The following is a 15578-nucleotide window of genomic DNA, read 5'->3' as shown; positions in this document are numbered from 1 at the left end:
TGACTGTTTTCATGTGCGATATCGCAATAAAGTTTGTATTATAGCTTCAGTTGGGTAACCGATTATAAAGGAAACGAAAGGAAATAATGGTATGTGTACCATTGTTCACGAAATGAGACAATGGCGTGCTTTTTGTAAACCAGCATTCTTGAAAATGAGCAACATAATGATTGTTGACTTAACACGGTTTGGAAATAATTTCTTCATATTTTTGGTGTTATCTGTCGTTTACATATCCTTCCTAAAACACAAAAGTACGACCCTCTCCAAACACTTAAATTAGCTAAAAATTTAGGACATGTTACAAAACTATATTGTCTAGAATTTTAGAAGAGTACTTTTAATATTGGCCGGTTAATTTTCACACAGCGACGTTAACTAGGCAATGTACTATTACCTATAACATTAACTAAAACACCAAAGTACGAATATTTCCAAACATCTAAATTAGCTAAAAATTTAGGACATGTTAAAAAACTATATTTTCTAGAACTTTAGAAGAGTACTTTTAATATTGGCCGGTTATTTTTCACACAGCGACGTTAACAGTCATATCCCCATACTTTTTACGTAGGGCTATTTGTAGAGGTCACGCGTCAATGGGAAAGAGCACTGTGTATTGTGTATAGGAAAACGGACATTAACTGCAGTATGGGTAACACGAACATGGCACTGGCCATCTGGTCACGTGCGCATTTATATATGCGCATTTATATATACAACCGAAGTCCACTGCTAAAGCATGCATAACTTGATCGATGAAGTCGGTATGGAGTCCGTCTTAATACTAACTTCGGTGGCAAAATGTGACGGGCCCTGCATATCGGCGGGCCCGCAGTAATTTTCACATGCTCTTAGGACGAGGACCTGCCTTTAAGCAGTGCCTATAATAATTGCAGGCCTATATATATATATATATAGCTTCTACTAATACTCGCAATCTAGGAATTGAATATATGAATACAAAAGCCACCTAAGTCCATACTTCGGCCAAATTGAGTTAAGCATGGGAAATTGTTGCTATACATAGGCCTGTCATATGTATGAAAGAACAACTCAAATTCATTCTCTGTGTCTATTAAGCATGTGAAAAATAGCATGTATGAAAGAATCACCCAATTCCATGATTTGAGTCTTGTAACACATTGATTGAAATCCAGTATGTATAAAAGTCCACTTGTAACACATTTATTGCTAGAGAGTGACTTTTGAACAAAAAATGGGTTTAATAAAGGAAAGTGTGTGGTTTATATTACATGGCAGAATGCTTATCAACATTATACATACCTGTGTGCTTTATTTTGTATTATCTTACTAGTGGTAATCTCATTCTAACATTGTTGTCTTTGTATATGATTCAAAAAATGAACCCCACGAAGTCCCTGAAATGCTAATCGTCATACCTAATACAGGTTAATCCACTCATTTGCACGTAAAACTTACCATATTAACCAGGTAAATCTAACTGAAGGAATTAAAATGATACACAGGTTTTTCTCTCAAAATCACTTCCTATGGACTTAGGTGGCTTTTGTATTCATGTATTCAATTATATTTGACAACATTCTCTCAATGGACGACCACATCAAAAATGTGTGCAAATCAACTTATTTTCAGATTAGAAACATTAATGAAATTCGCAAAGTGCTCGATTATGATACTGCTGCAACACTTGTCCACGCTTTAGTCACATCACGTCTTGACAATGGAAATGCTTTATTATATGGAATCACTGAACGACAACTCAATAAACTTCAACAGGCTCAAAATGCTGCTGCACGCATGCTCACAAGGACTAGAAAATTTGACCATATTTCACCCGTCTTACAACGTCTGCATTGGTTACCAATTCGGTATCGCATTCATTTCAAACTCCTTCTTCTCACCTGGAAATCGCTCCATGACATGGCACCTTCTTATATCAGTGAACTTATCAATTTATATATTCCATCACGTAACCTTAGATCATCGGATAAGCATCTTCTTTCAGTTCCACGGACTTCTTCATCATTTGGCGATCGGGCCTTCTATGCTTGTGCACCTGCACTTTGGAACTTGCTTCCTTTAAATATGCGTATTTGTGATTCACTTGATATTTTCAAAAAGACTTTAAAAATTCATCTGTTTAAGATTGCTTATGACAATTGACTTCTATATGTGACTGTTTTTATAATTGTGTGTTAATGTTTAATTGTTCAATGTTTGCGCCTCGGAATAGGTTGTCTAGATATATAGATGGCGCATTATAAATGCATTATTATTATTATTATTATTATTATTATTATTATTATTATTATTATTATTATTATTATTAGGAGCCTATTATTATTATTATTATACTTTATACAAATCGCATATTATTTATTTAAGAGAATGTTATAAACGCAACGTTAATTGCTAAACTTCATTCACGTCGTCAACGATAAAATGTTGTCTGCAATATGGACATGGTTGTTCCAACTCCAGTATCTGTAGACCACAGTGAGTACAAATCCGATGCATGCATGGCAGCACCCAGAAATTTGCTGCGATCTCATAACAAATTCCACATTCTCTTTCGTTTGGGTCGGGGCCTATGGCAACCTGCTGTTCCTGTAAATAAATACAGGTATAAGAAGTTATCCAACTTACTTTGCACCTTTTATGTAATTGTAACAGTAATGTTTAATTTATTGTTTAGATAAAAATGTTAGCGCAAATCATATAAGACACGTATATTTGTGGAATCCATGTATTTTGTTTATTTTTAAGAGAAGCCCGTCATCCGGGCCCGTCATGAAGCAAATGGCACCTTGTTAAATTAGGGCCGTTAAAGTTAAGGTCGTGTTCAAAGGCGCATAGGTTGAATAGTATACAAATATTAACTGTCTATGAGTGTGATGGTCGAAATATAATCACGAGGTGAAAGATGGATTGTTCCATTCCACGAGCCGGAACGGCGAGTGGAATGGAACAATCCATCTTTCACCGAGTGATTATATTTCGACCATTACACGAATTTAAGACAGTTAATATTTGTTTTATATCACTCATGCATAAATTCTATTACTAAAATACTATTTAAGGTAGGAAATACATTTTTTCATCAACATAACACCATGTTTTGCGGTGATATACTTCGCATTTTGGGACCCACCCCATAACTAAATCGGCGAGTCCAAGAGTCAGCGCACGGCTCGGCGCAGGCGCACTACGGCAAAGCACATGATGGTAAAGACTATCACACGGAGTGGGTGATGGTAAAAATGGCAAATGGTAGCAAATGGTAATCAACCAATGAACTGTCTAGAATGTATGTATGAGTGATATAATATACACTATACCAGCTAAAATAGATAGACCTACCCCGACTATCGTCCCAGTCCAGGCTGTTGGCTTACATTCGTTACGCTTATAAGCACTATAAAAGGTGAAGACAAAGCCGCTTACAAGCGTGCAAAATGCGCCTCTTCTGCCTTTTTGATTGAAATATTAATATTAAAAGTATAGACTATATAATATTCTGTGCTGTCAAATTACCTTAAGGTTCAGTGGCGTAACCAGCGGGGGTGAGCATTTCTACCATCGCGCGCATTTATACCATCAACTTCTTTTGTCGCCAAAATTACGGTGCTGGATTTATGCCCCCTCATTTATTCTGTTTGCCCCCGCAAAGGTACAAACACTTGAAACATGCTCTCAGTGTTTTGTAAGTGTATGTCCACGAAAAACTCTGTCTCTCGTGCTCAAACAAATAGGCCTACCTCAACTGGTGCTACATCCACTGGACGCACTGCATCTACACGATTATTGCACCAAGGACATACATGAGCGCGAGATTGGTAAACTTCGTCCGCACAGGCCTGACACAATATATGCTGACACGGGATAAGCATTCTTCGTTCTGCCATATTCATGATATCAGAGCCACAGAAAGGACATAGGCCATCATGTATGTTTATGATGTTATCATCATTTGGTATCTAAAATTTAAAAAAAAATGTCATTAATTTTGAGCAAGAACTTTCAAACATGGAACTTAGAACAACAATAATATGTGGACATCATAGAATTCTTACAATCATTATCATCATCATCTTCATTGTAATCAGTTTCATCACAAAGTGGTCGCCATGATCATGATCATTAACATCGAATTCGATTCAACATCATATCCATTCATTTACACGTTCGTTCGTTCGTTCGTTCGTTCTTTCTTTCTTTCTTTTCTTTCTTTCTTTCTTTCTTTCTTTCTTTCTTTCTTTCTTTCTTTCTTTCTTTCTTTCTTTCTTTCTTTCTTTCTTTCTTTCTTTCTTTCTTTCTTTCTTTCTTTTTTTTCTTTCTTTCTTTTTTTCTTTTTTTTTTTTTTCTTTTTTTTTTTTTCTTTCTTTTTTTTTTTCTTTCTTTCTTTCTTTTTTTTTTCTTTCTTTCTTTCTTTCTTTCTTTCTTTCTTTCTTTCGTTCGTTCGTTCGTTCGTTCGTTCGTTCGTTCGTTCGTTCGTTCGTTCGTTCGTTCGTTCGTTCGTTCGTTCCTTCCTTCCTTCCTTCCTTCATTCATTCATCCTTTTTTTCATTTTTTCCAGAAGTTTCAAAATTTTCATGAATTACATGCCGCCATGGCACGATTCATCACAGGGCACAATTATTTTCCCGTACACCTCAGATAAACGAAGTCCGCACTTATGTAACCTGTCAATGTTCTACACCAAAACATGATGTGGGCAGAATCGTGTTAGCTCCAATTTTTATACCAAATTTGCTATCAAACACCATTGACAAAGATTGATACCAGTATATTAAAGTGCATTTTCAAAAATTGCAAATCAAAACGATGCAAGCGGTCGAAATTGTTAATAGTCAGAATAGATAAGAATCTGGCAGGTACCACCCTGGCAACCTTGGGCATTTTGAAATAAATGACCCCAAAATTACCCCATAGGTTTACACAGGGGCCAAAAATAGAAAGTATCACTTCAAAGTATATCAAATTATTCGTCTAGGCCCAAGGATCACAAATATGTAATTTTATTTCTCAATACGACCTTTGGGTCAGAAGCTGTGTATCGCAACAGGTCAAGGGTCAATTTCCAGTTTGCATAGGGGTCAAAAATTAATGTTGCTCTGATTTTCATGAGAGTTTTCGCAAATTGTTTGTCTACCAAAAGGAATTCAGAAACATAATAGTTTTACATTAGCTCCGGTGTCGGCTTGATGAATTACGGAGACAAATATTATCTAGGTCAATAATCGCATTGATCAAATGGCATCATTGACCTTTGTTATCATCAATCTTAGTAACTTTACATTGTAGATAGTGCAAACTATTATGTTTCTGAATTCCTTTTGGTAGACGAACAATTTGCTACCATTAGAAAAAGTTCCAGGACATCTCCCATTCACCCGTGTGTACGTGTGGCGAATTGACTATGTAATAATCAGACACTCGTCGGTATAGGCTAACTGCACGTATCCACTCCTTTCGAAAGCCGTATCCTGCTAAACAAATGTATTTAGGCTAAAATATCACAATTAATATTGATATTCATATTACATGCAAAAAAATTAAATTAAAAAACCGACACATGTACCTGATGTAATTTCAACCAAGAATGTCACTGTTTCGTAGTGAATCAAGGCCCGATAATGCCATTGACAATACATGCCCGGAATACATGGTACATGTACCATGCGTTCAGCGCTGACATGTACAGAAGGCTGTGTGCTACCATTAATACTACAGTCCATTCATAAAATATCAAACTCACTCGATAGTATGAACCATAACGTATATTTGAGCAAAATGTGGACATCATTCGGGTTTTTTCCTTATGTACCATGCAATATTCATAAATATTGGTCAGAAACCAACCAGCCGAGCCAACTTTACGCAAATTGATCATACATCGACTCATATCAGGAGGGTGAAAGTGCATAGGAACAATGTCGGCCTAGGCTACATCATTCGCCATTTTGTAAATATTAACGCATGATCGTTGCTTTGAAGTTTCCACCGGGGCAACCACTTCCTACCCCACATTTACGACCAATTACAGGCGGCGTAGGAAGCGCAACACGTGACGTACGAGGCTGGCGAAGATACAGGGCTGACAGCCCCATTCAAAATACACGGTTAGCAATTGAATACCTGAGTGGAAGAAGGGCCCAACTCCATCAAAACTGTTTTTGAGATATTAAGAAAAAACTTAATATTTAGAAAAGTTTTATAGGTTTTCATCTTCAGAGGACCTTTAATACATGAACATACAATATTACATACAATCAAAATTATATATGATGTTTCCATGGCAACGGTACAGGTCTTAATACGACCTGGAGTTGGGCCCTTCTTCCACTAATATACTGCAAGTGCCAGTTCCGTAAGCAGATGTGTTAAAAATAGCCACAGAAATTTGGTAATTATCTATTGATTGCACATGTAGAAGCATGTAATATGTTAGCAATAAGTTTATTGTAGTGAAAAGCAGATTTCATGGAAGAACAAAATTCCTCTTTAACCCAATATTTGTGGAAGAAGGGCCCAACTCCATGGAGTTGGGCCTTTCTTCCATGAAAACCATGATTAAGTGTACGCGGAAGACTATTTAGAGAGTGGATTTTGGCTCATCTTTCACACACACGGAAGAACAGTCTGCTGGCAATAAAATGCTGGGTCTAACTCATTTTTGTAAACAAATGGAGGTGGGCCCTTCTTCCACTCAGGTATTCAATTACAAATGGAATATTAACATACTTGCAGTGTGGTACATTGTCGTACCCCGACGGTTTTAGAGTAAGATAATTTTGCTTTGACACCACATAACAAATTTAGAATTGTTTGTGAAGATTTCATGATTATGTGTTAATCCAATGGCGACCTCAAAATTGGCGATATCGCTTCCATCACCGCCTGACCAATTACTCCACTCCAAAACGCCACCAACGTCGAGTTCCAGCAGGAAACAGACTAGGAGTGTGAGAGTTGATCAGTCAATTTGAGAAAGTACTACGATGTAGTACGAAACGTCATTGAGGTATGTTTATAACATCTTTATACCGAAATACTTTTGGATTTGTAAATAAAGGTCATGTCATCATTTTAATAACAATATGCTATTAACATAAGAATTTAAGAATTGGACACATGCAAATTACTAATTGTCACATCCTGATTTCTAGTATCCTTGGGCCATCTTGCGTGTGGCTGCTACGACACTAATCTCTTTTCGCCATACGCCAAATGTTTCTAGAATGCTGCTAAAATAAGAAAATTGTTAATGCTAATTTATTGCACATTCTAAGGAAGCGTGGTTACCTGAAGCATCCTAATGTATAAATGAATATATGAATATTAACTGCACATCATATAACGATTCGTGATACCCAATCGCGCTAACATTTATGTGGTTTAGGAGGCAGAGAATTTTTTTTTTTTTTTTTTACGCCAAAATATTTTTTGAATTTAGTCAAAATCAACACTGAATTGATGGTGAAAATTGTATGTAATTTTACGTAGGTCCCGACTAAAGATTACTGTTTCGTCTTTATGGGAATCTAATCTTTTAATATCTGAAAGAAACGTAACCTTTCATACTGCAGTTACTGTCCGTTTTCCTATACACAATACACAGTGCTCTTACCATTGACGCGTGACCTCTACAAATAGCGTACGTTAGAAGTATAGGGATTTGCCTAGTTAACGTCGCTGTGTGAAAAATAACCGGCCAATATTAAAAGTACTCTTCTAAAATTCTAGAAAATATAGTTTTGTAACATGTCCTAAATTTTAGCTAATTTAGATGTTTGGAAATATTCGTACTTTGGTGTTTTAGTGTATGTTATAGGTAATAGTACATTGCCTAGTTAACGTCGCTGTGTGAAAAATAACCGGCCAATATTAAAAGTACTCTATTATAATACATATTAATGTTTTTAAGCAGATAAAAGTCCAAAATATGGCACGTTGTCTGTATTTGCTTGTCACGTGGTATGTTTAAGTAATGAAGTTGCGATTCAAATTTTCAAGATGGCACCAACTAGTCAGGTGGCCGAGCGGTGAAGGCGCTGGTAATATGTCGATACTGCATACATGATAGCGGCGCAGTGCAGCGTGGGTTCGAGCCCCACCTCTGCCGAACTAAATTTCCATTTTTATAAATTTCATATTATGTTAGGGACATGTGGCTGGGAGAATTTATGTATGACGAAGAGTGGTGTGCTACGACACCGTCAATACGCCGTAGAAGTGACGTCATAATCGGATTAACTACCATAGCAATAGATGAATACAATTTTTGAATAGATCGCTCTGCACTACAAGCAGATTGCACTAATCACCTGTGTATGTCAGCAAACATAGATTGAATACAATACCGCTCTTTTCAAAGATACTTATCTTACAGGTGCGAGTGATCATGCATTCTTTGACATTTATGGTTCAATGCATCTGCAATGCGTGATCGTTGTAGTGCAGGGCGGTATAGTCAAAATTGTATTCATCTATTGTTATGGTAGTTAATCCGAGTAGTTAATCCGATTAACTACGTCACTTCTACGGCGTATAGAGGCCCTGCATGCTTTTATCGATTGACTCCCAACAAAGGATTTGAACCGGTGTCCTTCACCGTAATCAGTAGCGTAGTGCAGTCCATTCAATCAAATTTTGTCATCAACCTACAGCAGTGATCGCCATACGCCAAGTGTTTCTAGAATGCTGCTAAAATAAGAAATTTTTTAATGCTAATTTATTGCACATTCTAGGGAAGCGTGGTTACCTTTTTGGAATCGCCGAGTGGGAGGGTTTTCAATGAAATGTTTTTTTTTGTGTTAAAACTGAAGCATCCTATGTATAAATGAATATATGAATATTAACGGCACATCATATATAACGATTCGTGATACCTAATCGTGCCAAAATTTATGTGGTTTAGGAGGCAGAGAATTTTATTTCAATTTTATATTTTCTGAATTTAGTCAAAATTAACTCTGAATTGATAGTGAAAATTTTATGTTAATTTTACGTAGATCCCGACTAAAGATGACCGTCTTTATGGGAATCTAATCTTTCAATATCTGAAAGAAACTTTGGGGACCTACGTTGACTTTTCCTATAAATTGCAAAAATTCAGACCGTCTTACAAGAAAAATGGTAGGCTGAATGGGCTCCATACCTCGTAACCGACGCGATGTCCTGAGCAGAGCACGTGGCCGAAATCAAAATCAATTTATGTATTGTGTATGTATCATAGGCCCCTCGTTATTAATTGTCTGTATGCGCTTGAGAATTCAACAATATTAATATGGTAGCTCTATTATAATACACATTAATGTTTTAAGCAGATAAAATTCCAAAATATGGTAGGTTTTCTGTCTTTGCTTGTCACGTGGTATGTTGAAGTAATGAAGTTGCGATTATATGTTTAAATTTTCACGATGATATTAACAAGTCATGTGGCCGAGCGGTCTAAGGCGCTGGTGATATGTCGCTACTGTATACATGATAGCGGCGCAGTGCAGTGTGGGTTCGAGCCCCACCTCTGCCGAACTAAATTTCCCTCTTTTTAATTTCATATTTAATATGTTATTTTAGGGAAATGTGGCTGGGAGAATTTATGTATGAGGAAGAGTGGCGTGTCATCAACCTATTTAATGGCAGTGCATTTGTTATGTGTGTGAGACGAACTGTCGCGGTAGATTGCAATCGTGTTTGATACGTCATATCAGAGAAGATCTTCTCTGGTCATATGCACAACCTCTACAGCCGTGCATGCGCAGGTCATTGTGTACATTCTCATTTACATATGATAATCCTCTCGTGGCAGTGTATTAGGTCACCGCGTGACCGCTGCATGCGGTTCTCATGAGTATAATGCCCATATTTGGCTAACTGCACGTATCCACTCCTTTCGAAAGCCGTATCCTGCTAAACAAATGTATTTAGGCTAAAATATCACAATTAATATTGATATTCATATTACATGCAAAAAAATTAAATTAAAAAACCGACACATGTACCTGATGTAATTTCAACCAAGAATGTCACTGTTTCGTAGTGAATCAAGGCCCGATAATGCCATTGACAATACATGCCCGGAATACATGGTACATGTACCATGCGTTCAGCGCTGACATGTACAGAAGGCTGTGTGCTACCATTAATACTACAGTCCATTCATAAAATATCAAACTCACTCGATAGTATGAACCATAACGTATATTTGAGCAAAATGTGGACATCATTCGGGTTTTTTCCTTATGTACCATGCAATATTCATAAATATTGGTCAGAAACCAACCAGCCGAGCCAACTTTACGCAAATTGATCATACATCGACTCATATCAGGAGGGTGAAAGTGCATAGGAACAATGTCGGCCTAGGCTACATCATTCGCCATTTTGTAAATATTAACGCATGATCGTTGCTTTGAAGTTTCCACCGGGGCAACCACTTCCTACCCCACATTTACGACCAATTACAGGCGGCGTAGGAAGCGCAACACGTGACGTACGAGGCTGGCGAAGATACAGGGCTGACAGCCCCATTCAAAATACACGGTTAGCAATTGAATACCTGAGTGGAAGAAGGGCCCAACTCCATCAAAACTGTTTTTGAGATATTAAGAAAAAACTTAATATTTAGAAAAGTTTTATAGGTTTTCATCTTCAGAGGACCTTTAATACATGAACATACAATATTACATACAATCAAAATTATATATGATGTTTCCATGGCAACGGTACAGGTCTTAATACGGACCTGGAGTTGGGCCCTTCTTCCACTAATATACTGCAAGTGCCAGTTCCGTAAGCAGATGTGTTAAAAATAGCCACAGAAATTTGGTAATTATCTATTGATTGCACATGTAGAAGCATGTAATATGTTAGCAATAAGTTTATTGTAGTGAAAAGCAGATTTCATGGAAGAACAAAATTCCTCTTTAACCCAATATTTGTGGAAGAAGGGCCCAACTCCATGGAGTTGGGCCTTTCTTCCATGAAAACCATGATTAAGTGTACTCGAAAGACTATTTAGAGAGTGGATTTTGGCTCATCTTTCACACACACGGAAGAACAGTCTGCTGGCAATAAAATGCTGGGTCTAACTCATTTTTGTAAACAAATGGAGTTGGGCCCTTCTTCCACTCAGGTATTCAATTACAAATGGAATATTAACATACTTGCAGTGTGGTACATTGTCGTACCCCGACGGTTTTAGAGTAAGATAATTTTGCTTTGACACCACATAACAAATTTAGAATTGTTTGTGAAGATTTCATGATTATGTGTTAATCCAATGGCGACCTCAAAATTGGCGATATCGCTTCCATCACCGCCTGACCAATTACTCCACTCCAAAACGCCACCAACGTCGAGTTCCAGCAGGAAACAGACTAGGAGTGTGAGAGTTGATCAGTCAATTTGAGAAAGTACTACGATGTAGTACGAAACGTCATTGAGGTATGTTTATAACATCTTTATACCGAAATACTTTTGGATTTGTAAATAAAGGTCATGTCATCATTTTAATAACAATATGCTATTAACATAAGAATTTAAGAATTGGACACATGCAAATTACTAATTGTCACATCCTGATTTCTAGTATCCTTGGGCCATCTTGCGTGTGGCTGCTACGACACTAATCTCTTTTCGCCATACGCCAAATGTTTCTAGAATGCTGCTAAAATAAGAAAATTGTTAATGCTAATTTATTGCACATTCTAAGGAAGCGTGGTTACCTGAAGCATCCTAATGTATAAATGAATATATGAATATTAACTGCACATCATATAACGATTCGTGATACCCAATCGCGCTAACATTTATGTGGTTTAGGAGGCAGAGAATTTTTTTCAATTTTATATACGCCAAAATATTTTCTGAATTTAGTCAAAATCAACACTGAATTGATGGTGAAAATTGTATGTAATTTTTACGTAGGTCCCGACTAAAGATTACTGTTTCGTCTTTATGGGAATCTAATCTTTTAATATCTGAAAGAAACGTAACCTTTCATACTGCAGTTACTGTCCGTTTTCCTATACACAATACACAGTGCTCTTACCATTGACGCGTGACCTCTACAAATAGCGTACGTTAGAAGTATAGGGATTTGCCTAGTTAACGTCGCTGTGTGAAAAATAACCGGCCAATATTAAAAGTACTCTTCTAAAATTCTAGAAAATATAGTTTTGTAACATGTCCTAAATTTTTAGCTAATTTAGATGTTTGGAAATATTCGTACTTTGGTGTTTTAGTGTATGTTATAGGTAATAGTACATTGCCTAGTTAACGTCGCTGTGTGAAAAATAACCGGCCAATATTAAAAGTACTCTATTATAATACATATTAATGTTTTTAAGCAGATAAAAGTCCAAAATATGGCACGTTGTCTGTATTTGCTTGTCACGTGGTATGTTTAAGTAATGAAGTTGCGATTCAAATTTTCAAGATGGCACCAACTAGTCAGGTGGCCGAGCGGTGAAGGCGCTGGTAATATGTCGATACTGCATACATGATAGCGGCGCAGTGCAGCGTGGGTTCGAGCCCCACCTCTGCCGAACTAAATTTCCATTTTATAAATTTCATATTATGTTAGGGACATGTGGCTGGGAGAATTTATGTATGACGAAGAGTGGTGTGCTACGACACCGTCAATACGCCGTAGAAGTGACGTCATAATCGGATTAACTACCATAGCAATAGATGAATACAATTTTTGAATAGATCGCTCTGCACTACAAGCAGATTGCACTAATCACCTGTGTATGTCAGCAAACATAGATTGAATACAATACCGCTCTTTTCAAAGATACTTATCTTACAGGTGCGAGTGATCATGCATTCTTTGACATTTATGGTTCAATGCATCTGCAATGCGTGATCGTTGTAGTGCAGGGCGGTATAGTCAAAATTGTATTCATCTATTGTTATGGTAGTTAATCCGAGTAGTTAATCCGATTAACTACGTCACTTCTACGGCGTATAGAGGCCCTGCATGCTTTTATCGATTGACTCCCAACAAAGGATTTGAACCGGTGTCCTTCACCGTAATCAGTAGCGTAGTGCAGTCCATTCAATCAAATTTTGTCATCAACCTACAGCAGTGATCGCCATACGCCAAGTGTTTCTAGAATGCTGCTAAAATAAGAAATTTTTAATGCTAATTTATTGCACATTCTAGGGAAGCGTGGCTACCTTTTTGAAATCGCCGAGTGGGAGGGTTTTCAATGAAATGTTTTTTTGTGTGTTAAAACTGAAGCATCCTATGTATAAATGAATATATGAATATTAACGGCACATCATATATAACGATTCGTGATACCTAATCGTGCCAAAATTTATGTGGTTTAGGAGGCAGAGAATTTTATTTCAATTTTATATTTTCTGAATTTAGTCAAAATTAACTCTGAATTGATAGTGAAAATTTTATGTTAATTTTACGTAGATCCCGACTAAAGATGACCGTCTTTATGGGAATCTAATCTTTCAATATCTGAAAGAAACTTTGGGGACCTACGTTGACTTTTCCTATAAATTGCAAAAATTCAGACCGTCTTACAAGAAAAATGGTAGGCTGAATGGGCTCCATACCTCGTAACCGACGCGATGTCCTGAGCAGAGCACGTGGCCGAAATCAAAATCAATTTATGTATTGTGTATGTATCATAGGCCCCTCGTTATTAATTGTCTGTATGCGCTTGAGAATTCAACAATATTAATATGGTAGCTCTATTATAATACACATTAATGTTTTAAGCAGATAAAATTCCAAAATATGGTAGGTTTTCTGTCTTTGCTTGTCACGTGGTATGTTGAAGTAATGAAGTTGCGATTATATGTTTAAATTTTCACGATGATATTAACAAGTCATGTGGCCGAGCGGTCTAAGGCGCTGGTGATATGTCGCTACTGTATACATGATAGCGGCGCAGTGCAGTGTGGGTTCGAGCCCCACCTCTGCCGAACTAAATTTCCCTCTTTTTTAATTTCATATTTAATATGTTATTTTAGGGAAATGTGGCTGGGAGAATTTATGTATGAGGAAGAGTGGCGTGTCATCAACCTATTTAATGGCAGTGCATTTGTTATGTGTGTGAGACGAACTGTCGCGGTAGATTGCAATCGTGTTTGATACGTCATATCAGAGAAGATCTTCTCTGGTCATATGCACAACCTCTACAGCCGTGCATGCGCAGGTCATTGTGTACATTCTCATTTACATATGATAATCCTCTCGTGGCAGTGTATTAGGTCACCGCGTGACCGCTGCATGCGGTTCTCATGAGTATAATGCCCATATTTGGCAAACATGCCAACGGTGCTCACATTGTATTGCCTGTGGACGGCAAGATGTAAATTGGGTGATGATGTCACAGCTCATTATAGTTTGTCACTCTGTCTATGGTAACTTGTTGCATGGAAGAAAGAGATGAGAAGGAACCACAACGACTTCGATCGGCCAAGTTTTAATCCGCTTATCTATTGACGCATGAAAAGAAAAGCTATCCATGGTACTTACTTTCATGTATGATCCATTTACCGCGATCGATGCTTGGCGAAATCATTACTGGAAAAAAACTATAACAAACCCATCCAAGAACAAACAAACGCTACCCAGAAGTAAGATTATGGAATTTCACTGATGCTCTGAACTTGTATAGTAGCTTTGTTTTGGGATCTACAGTCAAACTGTTTTCTTGATCGTGTTGTGTAGAAAATGTCCTTTAACACATCGAAAAGGTCATCAAAATCGGCCGTGTTTTTGCTGAGTTTCATCTTTAGCAAATAAGGTAAGATTTTGGTGATTTTTTCGATGAAAAATAGATGCAAAATGTTCTTAAATAATGCACAATGTTCCGGTTGAGTCCGGTACATAAAACCTGTTTAATTTAATAGTTTATATGTGTATAATCGTAACTAGCTAACTCGTTTCAGTGCCAAAGACTGCCAACTCTGAGAAAAAAGTCATCAAAGTTCGGGAAAATTGGGCGAAATGGAAGAAAAGATGTAGGCCATCAATGACCGATGATCACGTCACCAGAGAAAATCCTATAGAGTGCTTGCACGGAAGGTCATTAGTTCAAATCATCCTTCAGACACGCTCCAGAAGACATGCAAATACATGGAGTACAATACCAATCACCTATTTAACGCGGGGTATTGATCAAAGTAAATCCTCATGAATAACAATGTCAATTAAATGTCGGTAAAGGGAGTGGACAAAGTGAATGCGTTCGTTGTGGTTCCTTCTTATCTCTTTCTTCCATGCTTGTTGTAATACAACTTTCACGAAAATCGGAGCAACATGATTCAATGTGCTTTGAATTTGTTTCCTTGTTGCCCAGGTAACAAAACGCCTGAGATATGGCAAACTATTCTTTGGTTAATTTTTTTCCAAGCGGAACAATTTGAGACCATTTTGAGCGAAATCGGAGCATTTTTAATTTTTTTACCCCTGTACATAATGATGGAGTTCAAAATTTGACATTTGACCTCAAGAGCTATGTACATCGGAGATAGGTCAAACTATACTTTTTCTGAATCGTAATAATGAGAGGAATACAATTAGATGATTTTTATCATGATAGGCATAAAGTAAT

This window comes from Amphiura filiformis, chromosome 3 (assembly GCF_039555335.1).
Source record: "Amphiura filiformis chromosome 3, Afil_fr2py, whole genome shotgun sequence".
Taxonomy (NCBI): Eukaryota; Metazoa; Echinodermata; class Ophiuroidea; order Amphilepidida; family Amphiuridae; genus Amphiura; species Amphiura filiformis.
This window is presented reverse-complemented; position numbering follows the sequence as displayed.